Source organism: Moschus berezovskii, chromosome 1 (assembly GCF_049115385.1).
Source record: "Moschus berezovskii isolate FMDL1 chromosome 1, NW_MosBer_1.0, whole genome shotgun sequence".
Lineage (NCBI taxonomy): Eukaryota > Metazoa > Chordata > Mammalia > Artiodactyla > Moschidae > Moschus > Moschus berezovskii.
The window spans coordinates 50,496,057-50,514,194 of NC_142460.1; the positions used below are offsets into that span (position 1 = coordinate 50,496,057).

Here is an 18,138-nt window from a genome sequence, read left to right on the forward strand (position 1 = left end):
ACCATTTGCAGCAGCATGGATGCAACTAGAGATAATCATAACTAAGTAAAGTCAGAGAGAAAGACATACTATGTGATATTACTTACATGTGGAATCTAAAATATCACACAAATCAACTTACCTATTAAACAGAAGCAGACTCGCAAAATATAGAACAGAATGTGATTGTCAAGGTGGAGGGATTGGGGGAAGTGTGGAGTGGGAGGACGGGGTTAGTATATGTAATAAGTATAGAATGGATAAACAAGGTCCTATGCATACCACAGAGCACTGCATTCAGTATCCTACAATAACCATAATGTAAAAGAATATGAATGAAAATGTGTGTATATATTTATATAATTATAAAATGGTTATATATACATATATTTACTGTGGTCACTCCCATCAGTTGTGTCTGACTCTTTCTAACCCCATGGACTGTAGCCTGCCAGATTCCTCTTCCATGGGATTCTCCAGGAAGAATATTGGAATGGGTTCCCATGGCCTCCTTCAGGGGATCTTCTTGATCCAGGGATGGAACCTGGGCCTCCCATATATGGGCTTCCCTGGTGTCTCAAACAGTAAATATCTCCAGTAATACCTCTGGATTCATTTTGTAATCAGGGAAAAAGCAGCAAGGCTGTTCTAAGGAATAACTGTGGAGATACCCAACTATGCTAGTTTGTAAGCAGCAGTCAGCTGATTATGCTCATTGAAATGCAAGTGTGAGAGCCTCCATAGCATGTAAATAGTGTCAACTAGAAAAAGTAAATACCACAAGGATTACACACACGCACACACACACACACACTATAAAGTAAAAGCACACAGAAATATAAAAAATGAATGTTACTTTGAATCAGTGAGAATCCTTGCTATTCTGTAAAACTGTCCTTATCCTTTCAAAAAGAACAGCCTAAAAATACATACCTACCTTGGACTGCAAGGACATCCAACCAGTCAATTCTAAAGGAGATCAATCCTGGGTGTTCATTGGAAGGGCTGATGCTAAAGCTGAAACTCCAGTACTTTGGCCACCTCATGCGATGAGTTGACTCACTGGAAAAGACTCTGATGCTGGGAAGGATTGGGGGCGGGAGAAGAAGGGGATGACAGAGAATGAGACATCTGGATGGCATCACTGACTCGATGGACATGAGTTTGAGTGAACTCTGGGAGTTGGTGATGGACAGAGAGGCCTGGCGTGCTGTGATTCATGGGGTCGCAAAGAGTCGGACATGACTGAGCAACTGAACTGAACTGAATTGAAAGCTAAGTTTTATTCAACAGAAACTAGCACAAAATTCCTATAAAAATAATTCAAGAAAAAAAGATCCACAGAAAATACGAAAAACATGGCAAATTAAAACAAGACAGAACCAAGTATACAACCATGATCTAAAAGATTAGAAAGATAAAAACAAAGGCCTTGAAAAAGCTAGAAAACTGAGCTGAAAATATCTCACTACAAAACAGAAAGGGCTAAAAATAACTCAAGATGAATAGATTTGCAGAGTTAAAAATCAGAGAATTACTCGTTTCATTAAAACTGTCATGAAGAAAACTATGGATTAAAACTTGGCAAAGTATTAAAGGTAAAGATTAAGAAATGCAAACAAAATTAAATAAAATTGGAAAAGACTAGAAGGAATAATTCAGGAGGAAATGAGAGGTATACCAATATATAAAGAAAAAATCAATTTTTCAAGGAAAGAAATATTTCCCAAAAAACTTATCTGATTAAAATTTCCCAGAAATAAAACATGGCTTGAATGTATACATGGAAGTATATTACACAGTTCTTGCAATAAATGTTTATAAAAATGATCCTTTATTTAAAATCTTATTGTTATTTGACACTATTTTAAAGGTTTTTTCTCTGAATACACTAAATATTCACCACACTTTCACCTTTGAAAATACTTGGGCTTTCCCTAGTGGATCAGGGGAAAAGAATCTGCCTGCAGTGCAGGAGACTCAAGTTTGAACCCTAGGTCAGGAACATCCCCTGGAGAAGGGAATGGCTACCACTCCAGTATTCTTGCCTGGAGAATTCCATGCACAGAGGAGCCTGGTGGGTTATTATCCATGAGGTCACTTCCCTGATGGCTCAAGTGGTAAAGAATCTGCCTCATTGCAGGAGATGCAGGTTTAGTCACTGGGTTGGAAAGATCCCCTGGAGAAGGAAATGGCAACCCACTCCAGTATACTTGCCTGGAGATTTCAATGGATAGAGGAGCCTGGCAGGCTACGGTCCATGGGGTCACAAAGAGTCAGACACAACTGAACACACGAGCACAAAGTAGAACAAAGTGCATCACCACCACCACATGAAAAAATTTGTGATTAGTCACCCAGTCATGTACAACTCTTTGCAGCCCCAGGGACTGTAGCCCTCCAGGCTTCTCAGTCCATGGGTTTCTCCAGGGAAGAACACTGAAGTGGGTTGCCATTTCCTTCTCCCAGGAAAAAACTTAGGCGTACAGAAAGTACGTGATTCTTGCAAATTCACAAAGATTGGAATTAGCAAAGTCATGATTCAATTAAGTGAGTTTATCAATATTCGAAATAGTAGGAGGAGGAGACACACAGAATTACAAAAATTGTAAGTAATAAAAGTGGTAATAATTGCACTTGTTGCTGTTGTTCTGTCACTAAGCTATATCCAACTCTTTGAGACCCATGTACTGCAGTATGCCAGGCTTTCCTGTCCTTAACTATCTCCTGGAGTTTGCCCAAACTCATGTGCATTGAGTTGGTGATGGTATCCAACTCTGTATCATCCTCTGTCACCCCCTTCTCTTCCTCCCCTCAACCTTTCCCAACATCAGGGTCTTTATCAATGAGTCAACTCTTTGCAAGGTAATGACTAAGAACATAATTTAAAATCCATGTAGTAAAATAAACAACAAATGATACAGTACGTACTATTTTTAACATAAGAGAAGGCAGTAATAGAGAAATTGAGGAACAAAAAGATATAAAATATTTAGAAAACAACATAAAGCTAGAATTAAGATTTTAATGGTAATTGTAACAAATGTGAATAGATTAAAACCTCCAATTAAGAGCCAGATATTGGCAGAATTGATTAAAATATCATTTGATCCAACTCTGTGCTGCCCACATAAGACACGTGTTAGATGCAAAAGAATACATAGCTTAAATTTTAAAAGAAGAAACACAACAATAACCTAAAATTGTATCCTAATGAACTAGGGGGGAAAAAAAAAAAAAACTAAACACAAAGCAATAAGAAGAAAATAATATTATTGTGGATATAAATTAAATGTTGAAAAACAATAGAAACAAATGAAACAACAATTTTTGAGTTTTTATTTTTTTGGAAAAAACAAAATTGATAAACGTTTAGTTTGATAAAAATGAAGATTCAAATTATCAAAATTGAGAGAAAAAGCATCCATCTTACAGAAATACAAAGGACTATGAGACATAATGAGCAATTGTGTGCCACAGACTGAATAACCTAGACAAAATGAAAAGAAATCTTAAACACGTCACCTATCAAAACCGACTGAATAAGTAATAGAGAAGAAAAGACCTATAAAAAACTGATATTTAGGTAGGAAATATCAAGATTAAAAAAATAAAAAAAAAACTTCAAACAAAGGAAACTTCAAAACAAGATGGCTTCGTTTATAAATTGCACTAAATATTTAAAGAAGAATTAATAGCCATCTAAATATGATGCTAAAGCTGAAACTGCAATACTTTGGCCACCTCATGCGATGAGTTGACTCACTGGAAAAGACTCTGATGCTGGGAAAGGTTGGGGGCGGGAGTAGAAGGGGACGACGGAGAATGAGGTGGCTGGATGGCATCACCAACTCTGTGGACATGAGTTTGAGTGAACTCCGGGAGTTGGTGATGGACAGGGAGGCCTGGTGTGCTGTGATTCATGGGGTTGCAGAGAGTTGGACACGACTGAGCGACTGAACTGAACTGAACTGAACTGAAATATGATTACACTTTTCCAAAAAAAAAGAAAGAAAAAAATACTTCCTAATTACTTCTGAGGGCCAATATTACTCTGAAGACAAAGTCTGATAAAGACAACATCAGAAGACAAAACTAGAGAAAAAAATTCTTTATGACTATTGACACAAAAATCTTAAAGATACATACTAGAAAGCTAAATCATCAGCATATTTAAAAGATTATACATGACCAAGAAGCCATTTACGAAAGAAAAGAAAGGTTAGTACAATATCCAAAGCTCAATAAATGTAGTATACCATTATAACAGAATTAATAATGACATGGATTATCTTAATAGAAGGGAAAAAAGCACTTGATTCAAAACTTTATTATGATAAAATCATTCTTGGAGTAGAATAAACTCAGTTAACATTATATTCAATGATGCAGTACTAAAAACAATTCCCCTAAAATGAAGAAGACAAGAATGTCACTTTTGCTATTTCTATCATTTATTATACTATAATTTCTAGTAAGAGCAAAAAGACATAGAAAAGAAAGAAAAAACATTACCTAAATTTGAAAGAAAGAAGAAATAATATCTCTATTCACTGTTGAAAATTCTTATATATTAAAAAAACCCTAATGAATCTCCTTGACGTCTTTGATGTGGTGCTAGAGAACAATCTTGAGACCCCTGGACTGCAAGGAGATCAAACCAATCAATCATAAAGGAAATCAGCGCTTAATATTCACTGGAAGGACTGTTGCTGAAGTTTCAATACTTTGATCACCTGATGTGAAGAGCTGACTCTGGAAAGACTCTGATGCTGGGAAATATTGAAGGCAAAAGGAGAAAGGGGAAGCAGAGGATGAGATGGTTAGATCACATCACCACCTCAGTGGACGTGAATTTGAACAAAATTCTGGGAGTTGATGAAGGACAGAGGAACCTGGCCTGCTACAGCCCATGGGGTCTCAAAGAGTTGGATTGACTTAGTGACTGAGCAACAGCAACATATCTCCAAAATGCTAATTGAATGAAGCCAGAACAAAAGGTCACACCTTATATGATTGCACTTCTATAAGATATCCAGAATAGGAAAAACCATAGAGACAAAAAAATACACTAGTGTTTTTCAAGGGACAGAGGAAGGAGAGCGTTGCAACTGACTGTTTACAGGTTTGGGGTTTCTTTTTGGAGTTGTGAAAATACTCTTGAATTTCATAGTGACGATGGTTTCACAGCACTGTGAACATCACTAAATTTTACACTTAAAAATTGTTAAACTGTTTAATTTTATGTCAAGAAAATTTTATCACAAAAACATTCTCAAAGGAAGTTTAAAAAAAAGGTGAAATAAATAGGTTTTCAAAAACAAAGATGAGAAAATTGTCAGTAGACATTCTCTCTAAGAATTACTAAAGAAGGTCTTAAGACTGTGAGAAAATAATGTCAGCTAGAAACATTAAATTATAGAAAGCAAATAAGTCAGTATTATGGGTAAAAGGGCTTCCCAAGTGGCTCTAGTGGTAAAGAACCTGCCTGCTATGGAGGACATGTAAGAGACATGGATTTGATCCCTGGATCAGGAAGATCCCCTGGAGGACGGCATGGCAATACACTCCACTATTCTTGCCTGGAGAATCCCTTGGACAGAGGGGCCTGACAGTCTACAGTCCATAGTGTTGCAAAGTGTTGGACATTACTGAAGTGACTTAGCATTCACATTATGGATAAATATATGAACAAATATGAAAGATACTGTCTTTAAAACAAATACAATAAAGATGTCTTGTGAGATGTAAAAGTAATGTACAGATAAAATAATTGACCAAAAATGAAAACAAAAAAAAAACAGTCAAAGCCAATAATGAGGTCTTAAAAGTACAATTAGTTTTTTTTAAATTGTTTTAAAGTTCTTCCTCTTGGGGAAAATGATTTAAACATTAATTGAGGACAGACCATAGTAAGGCAAGATACATATGCAAATATCTGGTGTGACCACTAGGCAATATTTGAAAATATAAAATTGAAAAATAATTTAAAATTAATGAGAGAATTGAAAATGCCCAAGTATGCCAAAGGGCTTCCCAGGTGGTGCTTGTGGGAAAGAATCCACTTTCCAAAGCAGGAGACACAAGAGATATGGGTATGATCCCTGGGTCAGGAAGATCCCCTGAAGGAAGAAATGGCAACTCACTTCATTATTCTTGCCGGGAGAATCCCATGGATAGAGGAGTCTGGTGGGGCTATTGTCCATAGGGTCTCAAAGAGTTGGACATGACTGATCATCTGAGCACAGCACAATTATGCCAAAAGTACAGAATAAAAGAGAACTAAAGAATAATAGGCAATGGTTTTTCCCGTGGTCATGTATGGATGTGAGAGTTGGACTGTGAAGAAGGCTGATCGCCGAAGAATCGATGCTTTTGAACTGTGGTGTTGGAGAAGACTCTTGAGAGTCCCTTATACTGCAAGGAGATCCAACCAGTCCATTCTAAAGGAGATCAATCCTGGATGTTCATTGGAGGGACTGATGCTAAAGCTGAAACTGCAATACTTTGGCCACCTCATGCGACGAGTTGACTAACTGGAAAAGACTCTGATGCTGGGAAAGGTTGGGGGCGGGAGGGGAAGGGGACGATGGAGAATGAGATGGATGGATGGCATCACCGACTCTGTGGACATGAGTTTGAGTGTACTCCGGGAGTTGGTGATGGACAGGGAGGCCTGGCATGCTGTGATTCATGGGGTCGCGGAGAGTCGGACACGACTGAGCGACTGAACTGAACTGAAAGAATAATAGGCAACAGAAGATAACTAGAAACATGACAGACATTAAGTCAAACTACATCAGAAATTAAATCACATGTAAATAAACTAAACTCTCCAATTAAAGGAAAGATTATCAATTGTGATAACATATATAATAATGCAAATATGTATGCTGGGCAAGTTCCTAAGACAGTCCCATCATAGCACACAGGTATTATACTCTTTATAAATCTTTAAATGTGTGTACGGTTTGTGACGTGCTTCTAGCATTATTTTTATATAAGACTCTATCTTAGAAGACTCAAGGGATTCTCTGGTTTTGAGGGAGCAAGCTGCTATATCATGAGGTCATACAGCAAAGAGCTGTGTGTTCCTCCTCAATAGGCTAAGAAAAGCTTCCTCTGAAATCCATCAAGCAAACAGTGTATTCACCCCTACAAATACAGAGAAATGAATTTTGATAACAATCTGAGGGAGTCTGCAGAAGTATCCTTCCCTAGTCAAGACGCTAGTGAAAAAACAGCCCAACAAACACTCATCTGAGCCTTCTGTAACCCTGAGTAACAAACCCAGATAAGCTCTGCCCCAATGTCTGACCTTCAGAAACTGAAAAATAAAAAAGTTTGCTTTTTTTCTTGTCTTAAACTGCTGAGTGGGTATTAATTTGTTAAATAATCGACCTGCAATGCAGGAGACACAAGTTTGATCCCTGGTTAGGGAAGATCCCTGGAAAAGGAAATGGCAATGCACTCCAGTATTCTTGCTGGGAAAATCCCTATGGACAGAGGAGCCTGGTGGGCTACAGTCCACAGGGTTGCAAAGAATCGAACATGATTTAGTTACTAAACCACCACCACCAATAGAAAATGGATACAATATAACTGCTTTAGAACACCCAGGGCAGATTCATGTCAATGTATGGCAAAACCAACCAATATTATATTGTAAAATAATTAGCCTCCAATTAAAAAAAAAAAGAAAAAAAAGAAAAAAACAATGCACAAAGCAAAAATAAAAAGAAAAAGCATTTTCTGATCCTGACTTGTAGGCACTCAATGTCATTTCTTTAAATTGTGGTGGTGGTTTAGTCGCTAAGTCATGTCCGACTCTTGCAACCAGATGGCCTGGAGCCTGCCAGGCTCCTCTCTCCATGCAATTCTCCAGGCAAGAATACTAGAGTGGGTTGCAATTTCCTTCTCCAGGGGATCTTCTGGACTTGGGGATCGAACCGGATCTCCTGCATTGCAGGCAGATTCTTTACTGATTGAACTACAAGGAAAGTCATTTTAATTATGTCTTATCTTCTTTTGTTTCCAACTATATGCAAATACTATACTCATATCATAAAAATAAATAATACAATTTAAGTCTTTCAGTCTAAAAATTACATATCACAGCTATATAGTAAGATGGGCTTCCCTGGTAGCTCAGCTGGTAAAGAATCCGCCTGCAAGGCAGGAGACCCCGGTTAGATTCCTAGGTCAGGAAGATCCCCTGGAGAAGGGATAGGCTACCTGTTCCAGTATTCACTGGTTTTCCCTGGTGGCTTAGTCGATAAAGAATCCTCTTGCAAGCGGGAGACTTTGGTTCAGTCCCTGAGTTGGGAAGGTGCCCTGGAGGAGGGCATGGCAACCCACTCCAGTATTCTTGCCTGGAAAATCCCCATGGACAGGAAAGCCTGGCAGGCTACAGTCCATGAGGTTACAAAATGTCAGACACTACTGACTACTAAGCACAGCATACAGCAAGATAGGTAAGCATACACATAAAACAGTAAGAAGAGTGATGGGATCAAAGAAATCAGGAAAAACAAATGCATTAGTAATTTTGAACTTTATTTAAATAATTAATCACTAGAAGGAAATGGCAACCCACTCTAGTATTCTTGCCTGGAAAATCCCATGGACTGAGGAGCACAAAGAGTCAGACACAACTGAGCAACTTCACTTTAAGTAAATATTTATGATTCATGCACTTGAATATAGTGATGTATTATTCTCTTCCTAGCTTGAAGTGAAGTGAAGTCGCTCAGTCGTGTCCGACTCTTTGCGACCCCATGGACTGTAGCCCACCAGGCTCCTCCATCCATGGGATTCTCCAGGCAAGAATATTGGAGTGGGTTGCCATTTCCTTCTCCAATTTCTTCTTCTCCATTTTCTTCTTCCTAGCTTACAAAGACCCTAATGACTTTTCTGGGCTCAGTTTCTGTCTCTTTAAGTAGCCTCCCTTATTCCTACCATATTAGTTTTATTTTAGTATACTGAACATGTTAAATGTGTCCTCTCCTCAGGGCTTTTGTATCCTCTCTGGTTGGAATGCCTTAATTTGCCAGTTTCATGGCATTCAAATCTCAGCTTCAGGTTACCATCTCAGAAGGGCTTTCTCCTCTCATTCAAAATAGTTCTAAAATCACTGCCTATTGTATCATTCTCGGTAGCATCTCTGCATAAACATTTTCAGTCATCTCAGTGCTTTCTGTTTCCTTGTTTTCCATGATCCCTTAATTGACTTTACAGTGAAACAGTAGAGACATTCTCTGTCTCATTTCTCACTATAACCTAGTACCTAGAATAGATCCTGGCACAAAATAGGTACACTTGGTTTTCCGCCTGGCTCAGAGGTAAAGAATCTGCCTGCCAAAGCAGGAGACGCCGGAGACCTGGGTTTGATCCCTGGGTTGGGAATATCCCCTGGAGAAGGAAATGGCAACTCACTCCAGTTTTCTTGCCAGCAAAATTCCATGGACAGAGGAGCCAAGTGAAGTGCAGTCCAAAGGGTTGCAAAGAGTCAGACATGATTGAGCACAAAGGCACACACATATACTTTACAAATTGATGAATTTAAGAGAAAAACTGCTAGATTTTTATTCTTCTAAACTAAGCCCTCTTGACCTTAGTTTTAAAAGACAATTCTATATTCAGTGTTTTCCATTACAGTGTACTTTTTTCTATATCCTTGAATTTTCATACTGTCACTGTTATTAATGATTTTAAAACAGCCCTCAGAAAAATACTACTATATTTGAAGTTTGTCTTTTTTAAACTCTAATAATATGTCTATGAATATTATGTACACTGCTCAAAAAGAAACTTCAGATTTATTAGACCAGGAACCAATTTTGAGAGAGTTGACAAAGAAATTGGAGAGTTTGATTCTACTATAGTTTTAAATATTTTTTCTAGTTATTTGACTAATTCATAGAGTGTTTTCATTTATTGCATTCATTTCCAACATCATGTAAGCTCTGGTGCTGAATTAATTATTTTTTCTTTTTATTTATCCCAGTGAATTTTATGTGATTATAAAAGATTCATTTGATCTTGTTCAAGTAAATTATGATTTTCCACAGGGTTATCTTTTAAATTATGTCCTCTGTGTTATTTGCATATTTATATTAGAATTATTTTTAGGACATGGGTTGTGAATTATTGTTGTTTCATGCATCAAACAATCTTATCTGTGTCACACTGAAGATGTAAATATAAATTCCTGTCATGAAATGTATTCAAGTATGATTCTTATAAACACCTAAAGATTGAAATCATATTTAAATTAACATGAATGCTCTCCTAGCATCCCAGAACACAAGTGCTCCTGTTTGACTTAGTTTTGTGGTGAATCAAAGAAAAGGCATAATAATTGATAGAACTTATCTTTCTACCTGTCAATTTTGACATACTTATATTAATAGACTAATAATGTTTGCCACGGCCCGATGATAATGCATGCATTTGCATCATTCTGAAATAACAGAACAATCATTTATTAGATTTTGAAGTTTGAAAGCCTTTAAATTACCGTGCTACACCACAGTATATCATATGACCCATGAAAGCTACTTTTCTATGAAGCTTTGCTAAGATCTCTGAGAGAAAAAATACTCTTATCACTCTACTCCCAGGATGTGGATCTTGTTTGAATCATGCTCTATATCCAATGAGGAAAAAGAAGTTAAAGTAACTGACCTGGGACCTGTTTATCTCTCAAAACAGAGGCTTCAGGGGGAGAACTAGGAGAGGTTTGATGTCATGTTTTGTAAACACAATTACTGTAACTTCTGAGAAGTAGATAAATGATGTGTTGTACAAGAAAATAATGCTTTTCTATATAATACTTTTGGCCTTATTTTAGCATTGATTACTAAAACAAATCTAGAAAATATTGATTTATGAGACGGAATTCCTAAATAATATCACATTAACTGTGCTACTATTTGATATACAAAATAGAGATATTTTATAAACTAAATATCTCATGATGGTACTCTTACCTAGAGATGTGTGTTTGGTTCAAAAGCAAAAAACTCTGGGTGCTGCCTTTACTGTCCCAGACATCTGTTTTTCCTCTGCTTCTTAATTGCTTGTCTTCTTGAAATTAGTAGTAAAACTTAATGCCGAGTAGGTATCTGACTCATGTGAGTCTGAGTTTGTCATACTTTTGAGTTTGTCAACTTACCCAATTCAACTACTAGGAATGTTGGCAAAAATCCACATGAATAAAGTTATGGCATTATAGTACTCATAATCTCAAGACAGTTGTATTGACATTTGTCTATTCTAAGGGGAAAATAAGAAACATAAAAATCCAGATCACCTCGCAATAGGCTTTCATCTTTTAATTTTTTTCCCTTGGCCCACTCCCTCATTTTCTTTCCTGCCTTCTTTCCTACAAATTTCACAGTTGTATCTGTGTATTAGTGTGTAAGGAACAAGATAAAGGGCACATCAGAAACATTCTGATAATCAAATACTCCCCAGAAGAATGCCCAAAACTTGTGCATAATTTCTAAGTATCTTACATACAGGAATGTGTGCACATGTATACACAATAAATATGTTGCTTTGTTTATATAAATAGGATCATAGCCTATATGTTGTATTTATGAGTTGTTATTTTCACAATGCATTTAACAAAATATACAAAGAAATTTCTCTCTCCTTTACCACTCTCATTTTCTTTTTCTATCATTTTTTCCCTTACAACATGTTCTTGTGCACAGTATTTTATAGAACACTGTAACGCAGAAACTACTTTTCTTAAAACTGCCCAAATTCTTAAAATGGAAGATTGTTTTCAGTTTTCTTGTAGAGCAAAAAACTGCTAGAACGACCATTCCTGTATATACAAACCTGTTCTTAGAAGATATTATCAGAATAGTTCATAAAGTTAATATCTGCTATTGTTGCAATTTCCTCCTCCTTGATTCCTACTCTGTGTAATTTATATCATGAGTAGTCACTTTTATTTTTTTAGTTTATATCTTTTCCCATTTGTCATGGGGTTATTTATTTACTGAATTATAGGATGGTAATCTAATCTTGCTTTTTTATTTTTTAATTTCCATTGAAGTACAATTGATTTAAAGTATTATATTTGCTTCAGGTGTACAACATAGTTATTCAGTAGTTTTATAGATTACACTCCACTAAAATTATTACAAAATATTGGTAATAATTCCCTGTGCTGGACAATATATCCTTATTGCTTATCTAACTTCTACATAGTAGTCTGCGTCTCTTAGTTCCATACCCCTATTTTATACCTCCCCTTTCACTTTTCCACTGGTAGCCACTAGTTTATAATATCTGTGAACGAGTTTCTGTTTCACTGTATATATTCATTTTTTTAGATTTTACATAGAAGTGGTGACATGCAATATTTATCTTTCTCTGTCTGATTTATTTCATTAAGCATAATATTTATAGATCCATCCACATTGCTACAAATGGACTTTCATTATTTTTTAAAGCAGAGTAAAATTCTATTGTGTGTATGTATATGTGCATGCATCACATCTTTATTCATTCATCCGTTGATGGACACTTAGGTTACTTCTGTATCTTGACTGTTGTAAATAGTGCTACTGTGAATATCAGGATGCATGTATCTTTTTGAATCAGTGTTTTTGTTCTTTCCAAATATTTACCCAAAATTATCATTGCTAGATTATACAGTACTACAAAGCTACAGTACTCAGAACAATATGGTACTGGCACACATAAAAAGACACAAGGATCAATGAAACAGAATAGAGAGCCCGAAAATAAACTCATAAACTTATGGACAATTAATCCAAGACAATGAGGTAAGAATATACAATGGAGAAAAGACAGTTTCTTCAATAAATGTCGCTGGGAAAACTGAACAACTACATGTGAAAGAATGAGATTAGAACATTTCCTCATACCATATACAAAAATGAACTCAAAATGAACTCAAAAGGGACTAAAGAGCTAAACCTGAAATTACAAAACTCCTAGAAAAGAACACAGACAGAACACATAAATTGCAACAATATATTTGTTTTTCTGTTTACTTGCTTGGTTTCTTTTTTTTTTTTTTAGATGTGTCCTAAGGAAAAAAGTAAACAAATCACCTTCCAAACTCACAGTATCTTATACAAACATGCTTTTGTTGATTAGAATTTCAGACTGAAGGAACATTTTGAATGAAAATATGAAGGTTTAATAATATAGATTCTTTAATCTATAACTGTAACTAAGCTAAGAATGCCTAATAATATCACTGTAATTTTTGCTTCCATGTTACTCTTCATATTTATTGAATTACCTAAAATATATTTCATGCCTTTTTAATATCAAACCAAATTTATGTCACAAAATCTTAAATATATTCAACTTTTCTCTAAATTCTGCAATCATTTGTTTGTGAATTATGATATTACTCTCCAGCTAATTACATCTCCGTGGTTGACTTTAAAATTAAAACAGTATCTTTTATTTCTCTGAATCATCAGAGCTCTATGATTTTAGGATTAGAACTTTGGAAAATAGAAGAGCTTATTCCTCCTCTAAGAAGAGTTATTTGTTCATTTTTACCAGGACATGCAACCTAAAATTCTGTCAATAATATGTGTTATGACTAAAATATTTTAATACATTTTTAGAATCAACAGTGTAATTTTACAGCATTATTAGCTAGAGCTAGGAATAGACATGCCTAAATTCACAAAAGACATTGAATAACCTATGAATCTGCTATGTTTTTAAAATATCTATTTAAATTTTTGGATGAAAAATTAATTGATGCAAACATTAACCATTGCAAATATGTTATTGAGACCCATATTATAAGACATCTATTTAAATAACATTATCTAATTAGCCATGGAACTAATCCATGAATAATTTCATTCATAAGAGAATTCACATCATGTAATATGACGTTTTCATGTCACATTCCAGTCAATAATTCCTATGTAAAGGTCATAGATATTCCGATTTGTATGAAATATACTAATTTTGCCTGAATTTGAACTGCATGTATAAATGAAATAGTGCACTATGTACTATTGGAAGTGCTTTTTTCACACTTATCATTATATTTTCATCTGTCTTGTTTTTTTGAAGTACAGTTTTTTATAAAGATAATTACAAAAGATGGAAAAATCAGCTCAGAAAGGCCAATTACTTCTTTAATAGATCAGTTTTTTGACATAATAACACATCAATTTTAAATACTATCACGTAAAGCATGGTGGAGAAAAGAAATTTTGCTTCATAACTAGAAAACTCACAATAAAACTTGCCAAGAAAAACAAAAAAAAAAAAAGCCATTTTGAAAATAAATACAGTCCATGCCAAAGTAGTATAAAATGAAGCCAGAAGTCTTCAAAAAGAAAAAACATTTTTCTTCCCAATATTTTCTCACTTTTTTATGGTTTCTGAAAGTGGTGAGCCTCAAATTCAAGGATTGCTGAGCTGTTCTGATTTGGCTCCTTTGGTATCTGTTTTTTCACCACTATTATCCTTGGATTTATCTTCTTCCTTAACATCTGCTTTTTTGTCCTCTGTTTCCTTCTTGTCTTCTTCAATTCTAGCTTTTTTTGCTCCTTTCTTATGATCAGTCACATTTCTACGACTGCCTTCTCCTTCGTCCTCAGAATCTGAGAACACTTCATCACAATCTATTCGTTTGTCTGATGCTCGAATAGAAATTATCTTGTCTGGATCTTCTCCATCTTCATCTCCACTATCTTCATGAACTGCATCTTCTGGAATAGCTTGCATCTGGACGCCAGGTGTATGAGGTAACATGCGTAAATTTTCAAATAAACGCTGTTTTATCTTTTCCATATATTCTGGAGTGTTCTGGTTTGTCATGTTTGAAGGACTAATATGCAGTTTGAAGTCCAGTCCAAAATACTAAAAATAATCATTATATGGCAATTCGTTGGGAATCTCACAATCAAGGGCAACTGCAGTCTCATATGTCCAACACCGAGCAATGTTGTGGATTGTGTATCCACCACCCCCAAGCGTCAGTAATGGTAAATTGAAAGTTTTTACAACTTCTACACATTTAGCATGACCTTTAACTGTCAAATTGAAGCAACCAAGTCTATTACCAGAGAGTGAGTCTGCAACACACTGTAGCACCACAGCACTAGGCTGATACATCTCCATCACTTTTGAAATAATAGGTTAAATATCTGGCCATATGACTCATCATCTATACCACCTCTCATTGGAAAATTGACAGCATAGTATTTGCCTTTTCCTGCACCAATATCCCTTAAGTCTTCTGTTCCAGGAAAGTACTCCCCATACTTATGGAATGATACAGTCATTACACGATCTGTTGTATAAAAAGCCTCCTCAACACCATCACCATGGTGGATATCAATATCAATATATAAGACTCCCTGATGATACTTTAGTAATTCAAGGATGGCAAGCACAATATCATTAACATAACAGAATCCTGATGCTTCTGATTTTTTATCATGATGTAATCCTCCAGCCCAGTTAACAGCCATATCGGTTTGTTGTCAGTTTAACTTCACAGCACCAGCAACTGAGCCACCAATTGAAAGCTGACAAAACTCAAAAATTCCATCAAACACTGGACAGTCCTCTCCGACATTAAATCTCTGCATCTGCTTACTATACTCAGACATGTTATCTGGTCTTATTGAACGTAGAAATTTGATGTACTCATCACTGTGGTATTTTGTCATTTCTTCAGCAGTGGCTTTATGGGGCCTATATATTTCCATTTTTCTATATAAGCCATAATTTAGCAGCAAGTTATGGGTCATGCGGATCCTATGAGGTTTCATGGGATGACTCTGTCCGTAATAATAATTTCCAATATCACCATCATAGTAGTAGCAGACTTTCTTCTTGCCGCCTCCTTGACTGTACGCCATGGGGTCCCCAGCCACTGCCGCCTCCGGCTCCTCCTCTGGCTGCTGCTGCTACTGCTGCCTCCGCAGCTCCGGTGGGAAGAGAAGAGGGCTGGTGGCAGTCCCGCGGGGAAGGGCAGGCCGGAGGGAGGAGAGGAGCGGCGGGCCGGGAGGGCTGGGTACTGCCCTGCAGAAGGGCCGAGAGTGTGGACCAGGGGGTGGCGGAGGTGCCAACTTGCGACACTGGGGAGGGGGCTCATCTGTCTTAATCTAAGTATATAAGTATAGCAGTAGACCAGTATTACTGCTATTTAGGAATGCATATATATCGGGGACTAGCCTCGATATGGCCCAGAGTATCCTCGGGATGAACAGCGTCGGTGTCAGAGAGAGAGAGAGAGAGAGAGAGACAGGGGCTGATGATTCCTTGGTTTACGCAGGAAACCAATAAAACCCCAGCACGGGATTTGTTCTGTTTACGTAGGCCGCAGGCGCCCTCTCGAATCACTGGAGGTACCCCACTTGGGCACCCCCTCGAGTGGGTCTTAGAAGCCCAGGCAGATAAGTAAACTCAGAGGGCCCAGCGCTCCAAGGATCTCAACCAGAAAAAGGAGAATAGAGAAAAGGACGGAAAAAGAGAAAGAACAACACGGGGAGACCAAGCTTCAATGAGCAAGGCCCAAAACTTTATTTTCCAGTGCTGTTTTTATACCCTAAGTTGTGCACATAAAAAATTGAGAAAGAGAGGTATAGAGTCACGCCAAAATCACGTGGGGTCAGCAGTCTTGACCCTTATCAGGATCAGGGCTCATTTTTGTATGTCTCGTGATATACAAAAGTTTTGGGTGGTTTACATCATCTTCTGGCCAGGTGGCCTGCTAACAGTTTATGGCCCTCTCTCCTAACAAAGGTTAGTTAGCTAGAAAAAGTCTTATATTCTTTTAAGATGATTTTCCTAAAGTCAGGTGCTAGACACATGACAAAGTCACATTCCTATAAGGCACAGGTGTAGTGAGCTACAAGAAAGGAATTTATTAACTTAAGATCTGATGTGGTTAAATCAAAGGCTACTACTTATATTCTCTATATGTGATTAATATATTTCCAAGGATACAATAGATAGAGGAAACTTTGCAGCAAGCATTGATTCAACAATGAAATCTTTTTTAGTACTATTCTAATGATTTTAACTTCTTCAACAAATTCTTGTATTTTAGAATATTAGGTTTTCTGTCCTTGTGCAGCTGGGAGGCTGTAAACAGTCACATTCATAGTTGTAAGAGCCCGGACAAACTTGTCATGCAAGTTAGAAAGCTATCAGAGGGGCTTGGATTGGAACACTCCTATTAAGCCGAGGAGAACTTTTAAACTACAGCTCTGAATTAACGTTTTCAGAGAAAGGTGAAGTATTAGAGGACTTGGTAAGAGGTGTAAGATAGTAAGGCAGTCAGACTCCGGTTTTCTTTGGGGTAGATGCTCAGGTAAGTCCAGGGGGTTCCTCGAGTCCTGATTAGCCTTTGCCCGTCAGGCCTCTTCCCCAATTGACCTTTGCCATGGGTCGGATTTCCCTCGCTGGCTCCCAGCACATATAACACATTTTACTTATTCTAATGCTAATAGACATTTGACTGATTTTAATTTTTAGCAATTATAACTATACATTTATTGTTTATAGAACACCTTTCTTAATATCTGTGCATTTTCTATATGTATGTTATAATAGATTTTTAAAATGTATCATTCAGATGAAATGAGAAAGGAGTGATAACTCATTTAAACCTTATGTTTAAGAAGCATCTTAAACTCTAGGTCATTTAGATATGATCAAATCAAATCCCTTACAATGGAAGTGACAAAAAGATTCAAGGAATTAGATTTGATAGACAGAGTGCCTGAATAAATAAGGACAGAGGTTCATAACACTGTACAGGACGTGGTGACCAAAACCATCCCCAAGAAACAGGTATGTATGTAATAAGGCAAAATGGTTGACTGAGGAGGCCTTACAGAAAGTTGAGAAAAGAAGAGAAGTGAAAAGCAAAGGTGAAAGGGTAAAGATATATCTGTCTAAACGCAGAGTTCCAAAGAATAGCAAGGAAAGATAAGAAAGCCTTCTTAAGTGAAAAGTGCAAAGAAATAGAGGAAAACAAAAGAATTGGAAAGACTAGAGATCTCTTCAAAAAAATAAAAGATACCAAGGGAACATTTCATGAAAAGATGGGCATGATAAAAGACAAGTATGGTATGGACCTAAGAGAAGCAGAAGATATTAAGATGAGGCAGCAAGATT

The 18,138-nt window shown here is 36.6% G+C and overlaps 1 pseudogene; it reads right to left on the reverse strand.

The window, feature by feature from the left end:
• Nucleotides 1–14,278: 14,278 nt before the first annotated feature.
• Nucleotides 14,279–15,872, reverse strand: LOC129550308 (histone deacetylase 2 pseudogene; annotated as a pseudogene).
• Between the last annotated feature and the right edge of the window lie 2,266 nt (nucleotides 15,873–18,138).